The sequence below is a fragment of the Trachypithecus francoisi genome, unplaced genomic scaffold (assembly GCF_009764315.1).
Source record: "Trachypithecus francoisi isolate TF-2019V2 unplaced genomic scaffold, Tfra_2.0 Lachesis_group20, whole genome shotgun sequence".
Taxonomy (NCBI): domain Eukaryota; kingdom Metazoa; phylum Chordata; class Mammalia; order Primates; family Cercopithecidae; genus Trachypithecus; species Trachypithecus francoisi.
In genome coordinates this window covers 49345791-49362051 of record NW_022681466.1, presented here as the reverse complement: position 1 = coordinate 49362051, position 16261 = coordinate 49345791, and the positions used below count along the sequence as shown (strand labels likewise).

Genomic DNA, 16261 nt, shown 5'->3' with positions numbered 1-16261 from the left:
AGTGGAACTATTCTTTTGGCACTGTATCCATGCTTGTTTTCAGTTGTCCAGTTGTGTAACTGGCATACATGGAAAGTAAAGGAATCCCATGAGAATGGTTGGTTTGAACTCTAATTATCTGGGGAATTTACCCCCTTGTGTGCATATGTGATCATCCTTCTTATTTCTTTAAATTTTAAAGCCAAAATTTCAGAGCTTAAATAGCTTACATAGTATAAAGGTCATCCGTCCAACTCCATACTTTCATAGCATACAGGGAGCACAAAAAGGCAAGAAGTGATGGCCGGGTGCGGTTTCTCACGCCTGTAATCCCAGCACTTTGGGAGGCCGAGACGGGCAGATTGCGAGGTCAGGAGATCGAGACTATCCTGGCTAACACAGTGAAATCACGTCCCTACTAAAAATACAAAAAATTAGCCAGGCATGGTGGTGGGTGCCTGTAGTCCCAGCTACTAGGGAGGCTGAGGCAGGAGAATTGCTTGAACTCAGGAGGCGGAGCTTGCAGTGAGCCCAGATCCCTGAACTCCAGCCTAGGTGACAGCAAGAAGTGACTTACTCAAAGCCACAGTATTAGTTTGTTCTCAAGCTAGGACTGAAACCCGGGTATCTTGTTTCCCAGTTTGGTACTCCTTCCACGGTAGGAGCCAACCTAATGACTGGGCTTTTTTTCCTACCTTTGGTAAATTTGCAGTATATCCTGTGAAAACAAAAAAAAACAGGCCTAAGGGGAAAAAGAGAAAGAAAGAAAAACCCCACTAAACAGTTTTGACATCTCTTTAACTAAAAAGGGTTAAAGTTGGCAAAGCAAATTTTCTGGAAGACTTTCATTTCCTCTGAGGCATTCTGCTTTCATTTCTGCTAGCTGTCACTAGGTAATTGATGTGTTTATTGAGAGGAGTGCAGACACGTGGTTAGGTTTATTTCAGGTACAGATAACTGAGGGGAAGTAAGGCTATATACTCTTTGAAAAGCACTTTTTATGATTTTTAATTGTTCTTAATTTTGAAAAAATGCTCTTAAAATTTATTCACATTTTATAAATGGAAAAGTACTCGTGTCAGGGGCTTTAATGGGGGGGACCTCCTAGAATAAAGTTTTGTCACTAATATTTTTCATCTCTGCTTCTGTAATCTGCCTCCAGGATTTCTGTAATTCCAGTGCCATCCAGCCACTTCTATATACCATCTAGAGAATGAGTGGCTGAATATGTTTTCACACATTCACTACACTTTTTCCTGACTTCCTCTTACTTTTTTTTTTTTTTTTTTGAGATGGAGTCTCACTCTTGTCGCCCAGGCTGGAGTGCAATGGCGCGATCTCAGCTCACTGCAACTCAGCTCTGCCTCCTGTGTTCAAGCGATTCTCCTGCCTCAGCCCCCCGAGTAACTGGGATTACAGGCACCCACCTCCACGCCCAGCTAATTTTTTGTATTTTTAGTAGAGACGGGGTTTCACCGTGTTAGCCAGGATGGTCTCGATCTCCTGACCTCATAATCTGCCTGCCTCGGCCTCTCAAAGTGCTGGGATTGCAGGCATGAGCCACCGGCGCCCGGCCGTTGTCCTGCTTTTTAAAGCCTGACTGCACTGTTCCTTGCCTGCTTCTCTGACCTCAGTTTCCAGACCTATTGCCTGCTTCCTTCAGAGCCTTTGCACCGGCTATTCTCTGCTTGAAATGCTCTTCCCTTTTTTTTACAACGCTGCCTCACGCTTGTCACTTACATCTCAATTTAAATGTTACCTCCTCAAAGTGGAGCCTTTCCAGACTGTGTGAAGAAACCATCTAGAAACTCAATCTGATGGTCAGGTGTGGTGGCTCACACCTGTAATCCCAGCATGTTGGGAGGCTGAGGGGGGTGGATCACTTGAGGCCAGGAGTTCAACACCAGCCTGACCAACGTGGTGAAACCCCGTCTCTACTAAAAATACAAAAATTAGCTGGGCATGGTGGTGGGTGCCTGTAATCCCAGCCACTTGGGAGGCTGAGGCAGGAGAATCCCTTGAACCCAGGCGGCAGAGGTTGCAGTGAGCAGAGATCACACCACTGAACTCCAGCCTGGGTGACAAAGCGAGACTCTGTCTCAAAACAAACAAACAAAAACTCTATCTGACATCACCCTGATTGTCAGCATCTCACCACCAGCCATCCTCCCTCCCTTTCATCCTCTCTCGTTCCCTCCCTTCCATCCTCCCTCCCTTACTTCCTCCCTCCCTTGAATCCTCCCTCCTTCTCTCATTCCTTCTCTCCCTCCCTCCCCACTATCCTCTGTCCCTCCTCCCTCTCTCGTTCCCTCTTTCCCTCCCTTCATTCCTTTTCCACATGTGTTCCTTCATTTGTCGAGGGTCTCCCTGCTGCTTCAACGTAGGCTCTGTAAGAGTAGGGCTTTCACTGTCTTAATCACCACTTTATATTCAGGGCCTAGAACAATACTTGGTACATAGTCGATGCTCAATAAATATGTTTTGAATCAATGAGTAAATGGACAAATAAATGAACTTTAAGCCATTTGCCTTAAAATTCTATGAAAGTCAGTGCAGCTTGTTGGACTGAGTGAGGAAATAAAGCTAAAGGACAACCAAAATACTTCCTGCAGAGCTGGCTCAAACAACTGAGCTGTGGGGAAGGGCTTCCACAAAATCAACGACAGAATGTCAGGAACTTGCACAATTCAGAGCCAGGGGTCACAGGCCTCAGACTTGGGGTCTGAGCCTTTCTTCAAGTTGTCTGGTCAACTAGGCCTCTTGGCCGGGTCTCAGTGATCTCTCTTCTACTGCTACACTTAGTTTATCACAAGGAATTCTGTTCTGCTTGGTCATTCTTTCCTTCAGAAATATGTACTTGGAGCCTCCTTTGTATAAAGTGCTGGGCTGTATGTTGTGAGAAATAGAGATGAAATAGTTATGGGGGAGGTGCCTGATTTAAAGATCTTCTGATACAATAGGGAGAGGTAATACGTAAATAAGTATTTAGGTAGAAAAATAAGAACTATAAGAGATAAAATCAAGTGCGGGCTGGGCGCAGTGGCTCACGCCTGCAATCCCAGCACCTTGGGAGGCTGAAGCAGGTGGATCACCTGAGGTCTGGAGTTCAAGACCAGCCTGTCCAACATGGTGAAACCCCATCTCTACAAAAATACAAACATTAGCCGGCATGATGGCAGATGCCTGTAATCCCAGCTACTTGGGAGGCTGAGGTGGGAGAATCGCTTGAACCCGGGAGGCGGAGCTTGCAGTGAGCCGAGACTGAGCCACTGCACTACAGCTTAGGCGACAGAGCGAGACTCCATCTCAAAAAAAAAAAAACAATCAAGTGCAATGGGAATTCGAGCAGACGGGGGATTTTCTCCTGTTGAGGAGCTCCCAGAAAGCTTTTATGGAGGAGGTAGTGTTCACCTTGCACCATAACAATTCATACATAAAGAATATTTAGGCCAGGTGCGGTGGCTCACGCCTGTAATCCCAGCACTTTGAGAGGCCGAGGTGGGAGGATCACAAGGTCAGGAGATCAAGACCATCCTGGCTAACATGGTGAAACCCCGTCTCTATTAAAAATACAAACAATTAGCCAGGTGTGGTGGCGGGCACCTGTAGTCCCAGCTACTCGGGAGGCTGAGGCAGGAGAATGGTGTGAACCCGGGAGGAGGAGCTTGCAGTGAGCTACGATCTCGCCACTGCGCTCCAGCCTGGGCGACAGAGCAAGACTCCGTCTCAAAAAAAAAAAAAAAAAAAAGAGTGTTTAGTCAGTTTCATTTGGCCTGAAAGAGTTCAGGTGCCTGTGTGCCTCACGCTTCTGGATTCTGGGGCTGGAGATCAGTAATCACCTCACTGGACAAATTTCCTCCAGTTTGGTATATAAAAATTGAGACACATAATTTCTATAAAAACTGTCAAAGTGCAGCTGAATTTGAAAAAATATGCCGTGTAATAATGTGCTTGGAACAGAATGAGTGTTCATTTCAAGCAGCACAAACGCTGTGCTCACCTGTTATGTGTAAGTGGCAGCTGAAACATGTACCAGATTATAACTCTGCCGCCAGCCAGGTGCAGCTGTAGCATCTTACATTGTTATCAGGATTCTTCCACATTTTAGGATCCACATTTTGGGAGTAAGAGTTACTGTTTGCCAAAAATGACCTCCCAAGCCCAAATGAAGAGGCCCTACCAGGGCAGCAGGCAGCGAGAAAGAATTAGGAGATGCCTGTTACCCGCAGAGAGAGCCTTCCTTATGTGGCCAGGACCATGGAAAGCCCAAAGCCAAGGGACCTGGGAAGTCAGCCAAGGACACTTGCCTGGGTGTCTCCTGGCTGGTTTCTCTGTGCTGTGGAGCCACCTATGTTTAGAACCTCTTGCCGCGCTCCCTCTGCTGAGCTTATATTTATGCTAGATCAAATGTTTAAACTGCTTTTTCTCTTTGTGGATCATAAATTTTAGAACAGAAAATGTGGGTTCTGGAGGGTGTGAGAGACAGGGACAACCATATGTGTTGCTTCAGTAGATGCTTCAGAGAAAGAAGACACTTAGTTCTCTAGTTGTTCACCCAACCCAATATGGTTTCTGCTCCTTAAGCTACATTCCTATAAAGATTAGCTTTCAGTTGCTACCGCCAAGAAATAGTTCAAGCGCTGCTTACATTGTATTTTAACTAAAGATCTCAAGAACAAAAAAGAAATCCGTAGCAAAGTTAGGTTAGGGGTGGAGGCAGGGAATTGACAAAGATTTCAGTGAGCAGGCAGTTCTCACCTTAGGTGAGTTCACACTGTGCAGGGGTGCTTGGTGGGATGGTATCCACTTCTTTCATCTTTGAGATATTTAAGGGGTGCCTACGATAAGGGGATACCCAATGTGCCTATCTTGACACATTCAACATGAGTTCTTAAATTCCCAGCTAATGGGTTGGATCCCCGTTCATTTTATAGGCAGGATGGCTCTATTTGGATGACCCTTCTCAAAAGTAGAAACAATAAAGGCAAACAAATCCTTCCAAGAGAGAGTATGGGGTTATGGCAGACAAGGTAAAATGCCTGTCACAGGAGATAAATTATTTTGCTCATTAATGAGTCATCTGTCCTTTGATTTCTCAAAGCCCTAGAGAAACAGGACCTCAGCTGACAATGACCTCAGGGGACTCCTACAGTGTTTCAAGCAGTGGATGGAGGAGGAGGTGCCTTCCTGGTTAAGAAATTATCCCTGAGCCATTGTAGAGGACAGTCCAGCATAGGAAATTCTGGAACTGCAAGATGAAAATGTGTGCCAGCATGCTTCTACTTTCAGGGTACAGTCTGAGGCCCTAGGGAGGAGGAGTTCCTCAAGTGCTTTGACCTCTTGCCAGGACAAAGATGGAGAAGTATTTAGAAGCATCTAGATTTGTTAGCTCTTCAGTTTTCCTCCTTCACTCCCCACCCCACACACAGAGCCTCAGAAGGAGAGACCAGCTTCACCCCCTTAGCAGCAATACTGAAGAATCACCCCCACCCACCTCGGGATCACCCATCTCCCTCCTCTATGGGAACCCCGACCCTTGGAGAAGAACTGCTGACCTACAGACTCCCCACATTCACCTAGAATGCAGCCAGAGCAGAGTTTTGAGTGAGATAATCAGTCCTTTAGGGGGACCTGTTTTTCCAGCTTTCATTTTTCTCCCCTTGTTTCCTTTATTTCTAGAATTCTAAGAGCTGTACTGTTCATTGTTTCTACCCATCATTATTAAGGGAGAGATATGGAAACATTCCCATGGTAACAGTTTCATCTCAAAATATCTGAATGCTATTAGCTGCCTTTCCACTCCAGGGAAAAGATGAGATTTTTTTAAAAAAGACATCTTTCTTCTCAGAGTACAGTTGACAGGTCCTCTCCACACTGCAGGGAGGCCTGCCCAGATCAGCGAGATGGGAAAGGGCTCAGAGAGCCAAATTGGTTTCTTAGCTGACTTCACTTCCTGAACATTTCAAAAACTTATTATTGCATGGTTCTGACACCGACCCAGAGAATTGCTGGTGGAAGTACTGATGAAAACACCGACATTTCTGGGGGAAATCATCAACTGGGAGCACATGAGATTGGCCAGCACACACGTGGCTCAGAGACCCACAGACCATACTGTGTTCCTGGAGAGCAACAAGTTTGAATGAACTCAGAGGTATGTGCTGGTCGCCATCAGAAAGCTGGGGAGAGAAAATGGGATAGGAAGCGTTTTACCTCACATTCATGACACGCTTTATGGCTGGCCAAGGGCTTTTCATATTGAAATGGGATGATGGAGGAGATAGGACACATTTATCTTAAACACGTGTCTTAATTATCTATTGCTGGCGGGGTGTGGTGGCTCACACCTGGAATCCCAGCACTTTGGGAAGCCAAGGCAGGCGGATTGCTTGAGTCCAGGAGTTCGAGACCAGCCTGAGCAACATGGTCTCTACCCATCTCTACAAAAAAAATTAAAAAATTTGCCAGGCATGGAACTGCACGCCTGTTGTCCCAGCTACTCAGGGTGCTGAGGTAAGAGCATCTCACGAGCTGAGGAAGCAGAGGTTGCAGTGAGTTGAGATCGTGCCACTGCCCTCTAGCCTGAGTGACACAGCAAGACCCTATCTCAAAAAAAAGTGTGTGTGTATATATATATATATAATATATATATAATTACATATAGCTGTGTAACAAATTATCCCAAAACTTGGCAGCTTAAAATAAACGTGTTATCTCACAGTCTCTGTGGGTCAGGAATTTGGGAGCAATTTAGCTGGGTGATTCTGGCTCCAGGTCACTAAGTAGATTGTATTCAGACTGTCAACCAGGGCTGCAGTCACCTGAAGGCTTGACTGGGGCTGGGAGATCCCTTTCCAAGATGGCACATTAGCCATTGGCAGGAGGCCTCAGCTTCTCACCACATGGGCCTCTCTTCACACGGCTGCTTGAATGACATGACAGTTGGCTGATCCCAGAGCAAGTGACCCAAGAGATAGAAAACAGGAGGAAGTTATACTGTCTTGTTTGACCTAGTCTCAGAGGGCACACATCATTGCTTCTGCCATATTCTGTTCTACAGAAGCATGTCACTAAGTCCAGCACACATGTTTGGGGAGGGGAATCAAGCCACCTCTTGAAAGGAGAAGTATCAAGGACTCTGTGAACATGTTTTAGGACCACCATGTCATGGCAGTTATGAAAATGAATGTATCAGTGCTGTATGTACTGATATGAAGCAGTCTCCAAGATGTATCTTCAGTGAAAACAGCATGATGCAGAATGCTACGTAAGTCTGGATACTATTTGTGGTTTTAAAAAGGGAGGAGGGAGCTGGGCGCGGTGGCTCACGCCTGTAATCCCAGCACTTTGGGAGGCCGAAGCGGGTGGATCACAAGGTCAGGAGATTGAGACCATCCTGGCTAATACGGTGAAACCCCGTCTCTACTGAAAAAAATACAAAAATTCGTTCGGTGTGGTGGCGGGCACCTGTAGTCTCAGCTACTCGGGAGGCTGAGGCAGGAGAAGGGCGTGAACTCGGGAGGCGGAGCTTGCAGTGAGCTGAGATCCGGCCACTGCACTCCAGCCTATGCAACAGAGCGAGACTCCGTCTCAAAAATAAATAAATAAAAAATAAATAAATAAATAAGGGAGGAGGGATAAATACACAATTATGCGTAGACTACCTCTCAGAGGATATACAATAAACTGGCCTCAAGGAGGAGGGCTGGGGACAGGTGGGAGAGAGATTTGCTTTCTATACCTTTTGGATTTCATTTGAGCAAGTATCACTCTCTGATAATAAAATTTAATCTCAAAAATAGATTAAAATAACATAGAAATAAATAACATTGTTGAAAAAATTCAGAATGACCAGTTTGAGATGGAATTTTTTTTTTTTTTTTTTTTTTGAGTTGGGGTTTCACTCTTGCCCATCAGGGAGTACAGTGACAATCATAGTTCACTGCAGCCTCGCCTTCTCGGGCTCAGGCAATCCTCCTACCTCAACCTCCCAAGAACCTGTGACTACAGGCACATGCCACCACACCTGACTAGTTTAAAAATTTTTTTAGAAGAGGTGAGTTCTTGCTAGATTGCCCAGGCTCAAATTCCTGAGTTAAAGCAGTCCTCCTCTCTCAGCCTCCCAAAGTGCTGGGATTACAGGCATAAGCCACTGTGTCCCTGGCTGGAATTCACTTTTTAAAGCTGTTGGGGCCAGCAGTGAGCTAGAATTGTGCCTGGATGACAGAGCAAGACCCTGTCTTGAGGAAAAGGAATAAAGCTTTCAGGGTAGATGATTTTAGGGGATTGGTTTGTTTGATTTCTTGCTTGTTTTCTTGGAAGCAAGCGTGCTTTCTTGGCAGGCACGTTTTGAAATAGGAGGCTAAAAGCAAGATGTTGAAGGAAAACAGACCAAGCTCTCTGAAGGAGAGCACTTGGAAGAGAATCTCGTCCAGCTCTTATCCTGTGCACGCCCACCTACCTACACTTGCACATATCTGCTGTATTTTCCCTTCTGTGACTACAGAGAAACTGTCCCTAGGCAGGTCCTTCGGTTAAGCACTAGATTCTGGCCTCTGTCGTCTGCATCCTTCAACAGTTCCCCCTGTCTTTCTTGGATCTTTGATTTGTTTTCCTCTGGATTTACCAACAAAGTTATTTCTCCCATATGAAAAAAAAATATCTCTTCGTCCGTATTTCTCTGTTCCCTTTATAACTTGCTTGAAAGAGTTTCCTCAGTGTCTCCTATTCTGTCTCTTTTCAGAACCTGCGATATAGCTCACATTCCATAAAATTCACCTTTTTTTTTTTTTTTTTTTGAGACGGAGTCTCGCTCTGTCGCCCGGACTGGAGTGCAGTGGCCAGATCTCAGCTCACTGCAAGCTCTGCCTCCTGGGTTTACGCCATTCTCCTGCCTCAGCCTCCCGAGTAGCTGGGACTACAGGCGCCAGCCACCTCGCCCGGCTAGTTTTTGTATTTTTAGTAGAGACGGGGTTTCAGCATATTAGCCAGGATGGTCTCGATCTCCTGACCTCGTGATCCGCCCATCTCGGCCTCCCAAAGTGCTGGGATTACAGGCTTGAGCCACCGCGCCCGGCCTAAAATTCACCTTTTTAGCATGTACAATTCAGTGGCTTTTTAATATAGTCACAAACTTGTGCAACCATCACCACTATCTCATTTCATCACTCCAGAAAGAAATTCTGTACCTATTAGCAGTCCCTCCCCAATCCTCCTTTCTCCGAACCCCTGGTAATCACTAATCTACCTTCTGTCTCTACGAATTTGCCTCTTCTAAATATTTTATGTAAATGGAATCATGCAATATGTGGATCCACCAAGGCAGGCGGATCACTTGAGGCTGGAGTTCGAGACCAGCCTGGCCAACGTGGCGAAACCCCATCTCTACTAAAAATACAAAAATTAGCTGGGCATGGTGGTGCATGCCTGTGATTCTAGCTACTGGGGAAGTTGAGACATGAGAATCACTTGAACCCAGGAGGTGGAGGTTGCAGTGAGCCGAGATCACCTGGGCAACAGAACAAGACTCTGTCTCAAAAAAAAAAAAATTATGGATATTTTGGGTTGTTTCCTCCTTTTCATTATTATCAATAATGCTACAAACATTCATATGCAAGTTCTTGTATGGGCATATGTTTTCAATTTTTTTTTCTTTTTTTATGACAGGCTTTCATTCTGTTGCCCAGGCTGGAGTACAGTGGCATGATTTCGGCTCACTGCAACCTCTGCCTCCCAGGCTCACGCGATCCTCCCACTTCAGCCTCCCCGGTAGCTGAGACCACAGGCACATGCCACCACACGCAGCTTTTTTCTCTTTCTTTCTTTCTTTTCTTTCCTTTTTTTTTTTTCCCAGAGTTTTGCTCTTGTTACCCAGGCTGGAGTGCAATGGCTCTATCTCGGCTCATCACAACCTCCGCCTCCCGGGTTCAAGTGATTCTCCTGCCTCAGCCTCCAGAGTAGCTGGGATTACAGGCATGTGCCACCATGCCAGGTTAATTTTTTTTTTTTTTTGTATTTTTAGTAGAGACAGGGTTTCTCCATGTTGGTCAGGCTGGTCTCGAACTCCTGACCTCAGGTAATCGGCCTGCTTCAGCCTCCCAAAGTACTGGGATTATAGGCGTGAGCCACTGTGCCCGGCTACTCTTTCTTTCTTTTCCTTTTTTTTTTTTTTGGTGGAAACACAGTCTTGCCATGTTGCCCAGGCTGATCTCCAACTCCTAGGCTCAAGCAATCCTCCCTTCTGGGTCTCCCAAAGTATTGGGATTAGGCGTGAGCCACCACACCAGGCCTAGGACTTTCTATACATAAGATCATGTCATCTGCAATTAGAGGTAGTTTTATTCCTTCCTTTCCAAAGTGTATGTCTTTTACTTATTTTTCTTTCTTAATTGCCCGGCCTAGACCTCCCAGTACAATGTTAAGTACAAATGACAAGAGCAGACATCCTTGTTTTGTTCTTAGAGGGGAAAGCATTCAGTCTTTTCAGTAGTAAGTTACGAGTTAGCTGTGGGTTTTCTCTTTTTTATTTTTTTTTATTTTTTGAGACAGGGTCTTGCTCTTTTATCCAGCCTGTAGTGCAGTGGCATGATCTTGGTTCACTGTAACCTCTGCCTCCTGGGCTCAAGCAAGCCTCCCAGCCCCCAAGTGACTGGGATCACAGGCACACTCCACCACGCCTGGCTAATTCTGTTTTTTTGTTTGTTTGTTTGTTTGTCTTGAGACGGAGTCTTGCTCAGTCGCCCAGGCTGGAGTGCAGTGGCCCAATCTTGGCTCACTGCAAGCTCCGCCTCCCGGGTTCGCATCATTCTCCTGCTTCAGCCTCCCGAGTAGATGGGACGACAGGCGCCTGCCACCAAGCCCAGCTAATATTTTTGTATTTTTAGTAGAGACGGAGTTTCACCATGTTAGCCAGGATGGTCTCAATCTCCTGACCTCGTGATCCACCTGCCTCAGCCTCCCAAAGTGCTGGAATCACAGGCGTGAACCACTGCGCCCAGGCTTTTTTTTTTTTTTTTCAGATACGGAGTCTTGCTGTGTCACCCAGGCTGGAGTACAGTGGTGCAATCTCAGCTCACTGCAACCTCCGCCTCCCGGGTTCAAGCAATTCTCTTGTCTCAGCCTCCCGAATAGCTGGGATTACAGGCACGTGCCACCATGCCCAGCTAATTTTTGTATTTTTAGTAGAGATGGGGTTTTGCTATGTTGGCCAGGCTGGTCTTGAACCCCTGACCTCAAGCAATCTGCCCGCCTCGGCCTCCCAAAGTGCTGGGATTATAGGGGTGAGCCACCACACCCAGCCTCCGGCTAATGTTTGTATGTTTTAGTAGAGACAGGGTTTCGCCATGTTGCCCAGGCTGAGCTGTGGGTCTTTCACAGATGTCTTTCATCAGATTAAACCAATTCTCTTCCTAGTTTGTTGATGTTTTTATAATGAAGCAACATTGGATTTTATCAAGTGCTTTTTTTTTGTTTACTGAAATGATCATTTGTTTTTTGTCCTTTATTCCATTCATACAGTATATGTATTACATTGATTTTTGTATGATGAACCAATCTCGCATTTCTGGGAAAATCCCGTTTGGTCATGGTATATACTTCTTTTTATATGTTGTTGGATTCAGTTTGTTAGTATTTTGTTGAGGACATTTGCATCTATAGCATAAGGTGTATCATTGTACAGTTTTCTTGTGATGTCTCTGTCTAATTTTGTTATCCAAGTAACACTTTTCTTTTCTTTATTTTTTTTTTTTTGAGACAGAGTCTCGCTCTGTCACCCAGGCTGGAGTAGAATGGCACGATCTCAGCTCACTGCAACCTCCGCCTCCCGGGTTTACGCCATTCTCCTGCCTCAGCCTCCCGAGTAGCTGGGACTACAGGTGCCCGCCACCGCGCCCGGCTATTTTTTTGTATTTTTAGTATAGATGGGGTTTCACTGTGTTAGCCAGGATGGTCTCAATCTCCTGACCTCGTGATCCGCCCACTTCGGCCTCTCAAAATGCTGGGATTACAGCCGTGAGCCACTGCGCCCGGCCCCAAGTAACACTTTTCATGGTAATACTGGCCTCATAGAATGAGTTGGGAAGTGTTCTCTCCTTTTCTATTTTTTGGAAGAGTTTTTGAAGAGATTGATGTTCCTATTCTGTCTTGAGCCACTCCTCCCTGCTTGTTGCCTCCCCTACCATACCGAAACTGCTCTTGTAAAGGTCTCCAATGTCCCCCACATTGCCAAATTCAACAATCAGTTCTCAGCCATCGTCTTACCACTCAGCAACAGCATCTGATCTCAGCCACCGTCTTACCCTCAACAACAGCATCTGATCTCAGCCATCGTCTTACCCTCAGCAGCAGTGTCTGACATATTTCCTTTCTCCTCAGAGCACTGTCTGCTTCTGGCCTCCACAGTCTCCTGGTTTTTTTTCTGCCTCGCTGGCCACTATTTTCTGGGCTTCTTTGCTGTATTGTCTTCCTCTATCAGATATCTTAATGGTGAAGGGACACAGGGCTGAGTACTTGACACCTTTTTCTGTCTTTTCTCAGATTTTTGGTAATTTTATTTCTCTCCTAACTTTAAACACCAACTATATGCTGAAGCCTCCCAAATTTAGAGCCCAAATATGGTCTCTCTCTTTATCGTTGGATTCATATATCCTCTGCCTATTAGACGTCTTACCTTGAATGCTCAATGTATATCTCAAACTCAACATGTCCAAAATTAAACTTTTGATCTCTTCCACCAAAATCTGCTGTGCCCACCATCTTCCCCATCATTATTAACCACAACTTTAGCTTTTCAGTTGATCAGTCCAAAAATATTTGAGTCATCCTTATTGGATACTTTCTTTCCCTCACTCCCTACAGTCATTCTATTAGCAAATCCTGTTGGGCCTACCTTCAAGATAATCAGAGAGTGACCACCTCTCACCACCATCATGATTCAATTCTCTCCCTAGTCTTTCTCTAGCTGGGATTGATGGAATAGGCTTCTAACTGGTCTCCCTCCTTCCCCCTTTGCCCACCTTCAGGCTGTTGCCGGGACAGCAACCACCTGAGAGTTCCTATCATAAATAGATGTTGAATTTTGTCAGATGATTTTCCACATCTATTGAGATTATCGTATGTTTTTTCTTCTTCAGTCTGTTAATATGGTAAATAATATAGTTTTTGGTTTTGTTTTGTTTTAGATAGGATCTCTGCCTCCCAGGCTGGAGTGCAGTGGTGCAATCATGGCTCACTGCAACCTTGATCTCAGCTCACTGCAGCCTCGATCACCCAGGCTAAAGCAATCCTCCCACCTCAATCTCCCAAGTAGCTGGTACAATGGGCATGTGCCACGACGCCTAGCTGACATTTTAGAAACATAGTCTCATTATAAGGTCTCATAATGTTGCCCAGGCTGGTCTCAAATTCCCGAGCTCAAGCAATCTTCCTGCCTCAGCCTCCCAAAGTGCTGGGATTACAGGCATAAGCCACCACTCCCAGCCAACATTGTTTTGCAAATGTTAAACCAAGTTGCTGTGCTGAATTAACCCCATTTGGTCACGATGTATTATTCTATTCATATATGTTAGAGTTGACTTGCCAACATTTTAAGAATGTCTGAACCTATGTTCATGAGGGATATTGGTCTGAAGTTTTCTTTTCTTAAAATGTCTCAAGTGTTTGTTGAGTGTATAAATGAGAGCCTGTTGGTCCAAGGGGGTGGGTGGGAGAGTGTAATAAGAAGGAAAAAACTAGGCTGGGTGCGGTGGCTCACACCTGTAATCCTAGCACTTTGGGAGGCTGAGGCGAGCAGATCACCTGAGGTCGGGAGTTTGAGACCAGCCTGACCAACATGGAGAAACCCCCGTCTCTACTAAAAATACAAAATTACCCAGGTGTGGTGGCACATGTCTGTAATCCCAGCCGCTCGAGAGGCTGAGGCAGGAGAATCACTTGAACCTGGGAGGCAAAGGTTGCAATGAGCCTAGATCGCACCATGGCACTCCAACCTGGGAAATAAGAGTGAAACTCTGTCTCAAAAAAAAAAAGAAGGAAAACAATTAGCACATTTATAGAGCTGTTTCCAAAGCCCTTTTCACATATCATTTAATTATAATAACCAAGAGGTGTAGCTATTACTTCCATGCCCATTATAAAAGAACTAAGGCTAAAGGAGTTTAAGGAACCTATCCCAGACCTAGGTAAGCAGCAGGACTGGGACTTGAACCCATGCCCTCTGTCTGCAGATGCCATGTTTGAGGTTAGTACCCAGTTAGTGAAGACCTTTAGGGACAGGCAGAAGGGCTCCTTTCAGCTTCAATTATGCTTGTGACCATTTCCCAAAGGAAGGGGCAGAGCTTCTGCCATGAACATGATACAAGTGATTCCATGTTTCTTACTTACAGCATCTTAAGAAAACTCCAGCATGGCAGAATGAGCACTCCACCTGCAGATGCCCAGGAGAGCCTGAGACTTATTTTTAGCCAGAATAGGAAAATGCCGAATATCTTCTAGGAGAGTTGGCAGCTGGCGGGCTGCTGATACAGCTGTGTTTATATAAGCTGGTGCAGAGGGGAGAATGATAGTTGCAAAGGACGCAGGAGGTGCTTAATCCACCTATACACTTGCTGAGGTTTTCTTGGGAAGTTCTGGTCAGGAGTTACTGCTCAGGAGAGAGGGTCATGCAGACAGTCTGGAGATTGCCTGGAGCATAGGTGCGACTGGCTTCCTCGAGTCAGAGCATTTGTCAAAGCCGCCCTTAAACCATCTGTCCACTGGTTCTTGGCCTCTTCCCACCCTATTATCCAGGGGTAAATAAAAGAACAGAAGCTCTTTCAAATGGTGCTGTTTTATTTATTTTTTTGAGATAGGGTCTCTGTCGCCCAAGCTGGAGTTCAATGGCGCCATCACGGTTCACTGCAGCCTCCATCTCCTGGGCTCAAGCAATCTTCCTGCCTCAGCCTCCTGAGTAGCTGGGACTAGAGGCCCACACCCCTGCCCCCAGCTTTTTAAATTTTTTTGTAGAGGTGAGGTCTCCTTATATTGCCCAAGCTGGACTCGAACATCCTAAGCTCAGGCGATCCTCCCACCTCTGCCTCTCAAAGTCCTGGGATTACAGGCATGAGCCACTGTACCTGACCCTCAAGTTTTAAAGCATAGCGATTCACCCAATTCTGACCATACTTCTCAGATGTGCTTGGTGAAAGCAATCTGTAGCACCCCATCCTACAGAAGCTGTCAAATAGTTTTCTCACAGAGGCAGCAAAATAAGGCTTTTAAAGGAGTTACCTATGGGCTCTCAAAGAGAATTAAAGTAAAACTTACCTTAGTAAGGATTTTTTTTAATATATATTTTTTAAATGTTCAAATAAAAACAAAAGTAGACTAAATAGTAAAATGATCTGTCACGTACCCACCACCGAACTTCAACACTTCCCAACATGGTCTATCTGTTTCATTGTTCCCCCACCCCCTCTGGAATTATGCTGAACAAATCCCAGATAGCCCATTATTTCATCTGAAAATACTTCAGTGTGTACCTCTAAAGTATAAAGAATCTTAAAACCAAACCAAACCACAATACCATCTTCACACTTTAAAAATAACTACTGGCCAAGCATGTTGGCTCATCCTGGCACTTTGGGAGGTCAAGGTGGGCAGATCGCTTGAGCTCAGGAGTTCAAGACCAGCCTGGGCAACATGGCAAGACCCGATGTCAACAAAGAAATGCAAAAATTAGCTGGGCGTGGTGATGCAGGCCTGTAGTGACAGATACCCAGAAGGCTGAGGTAGGAGGATTGATTGAGCCTGGGATGTCGAGGCTGCAGTGAGACACGATGACACCATTGCACTCCAACCTTGGCAACAGAACAAGACCCTGTATCAAAAAAAATCACAATTCCTTAAGATCAAATATACAGTGTTTGGATCACCCCGACTCTTTAAACAAGTTTTTTTTTTCCACTTGATTTTTTAAACTCAGGATCAAATATACATTATATATATATATATATATATATATATATGACGAAACCAGGACATTTGTCCTGTAGTTTCCTGTGGTATGGATTTTCCTGATCATATCCCTGTGGTGTCATTCAACATACTCTTCTAAATGTGTTTATTCATTAATGACCAATGTATTTCCTGTGAATTGGATCTAGAGACTTAAACAGATTCAGGTTCTATTCTATAGCAAAAATACTTAGGGGGTGCTGTCTACTTCCATCAGAGGCAGCAAATATCTGGTTTCTTCCTGTGATGTTAGCCTATAATCATCTCCTAGACCCGTAGATTGACTGAC

At 45.2% G+C, this 16261-nt stretch overlaps 1 protein-coding gene across 2 annotated transcripts in view; it reads left to right on the top strand.

Annotated features, from left to right (window-relative positions):
* RHOT1 (ras homolog family member T1) overlaps positions 1-16261 on the top strand; it is a 107760-nt gene that overhangs the window by 91104 nt on the left and 395 nt on the right. The gene's annotated exons all lie outside the window — the stretch shown is intronic.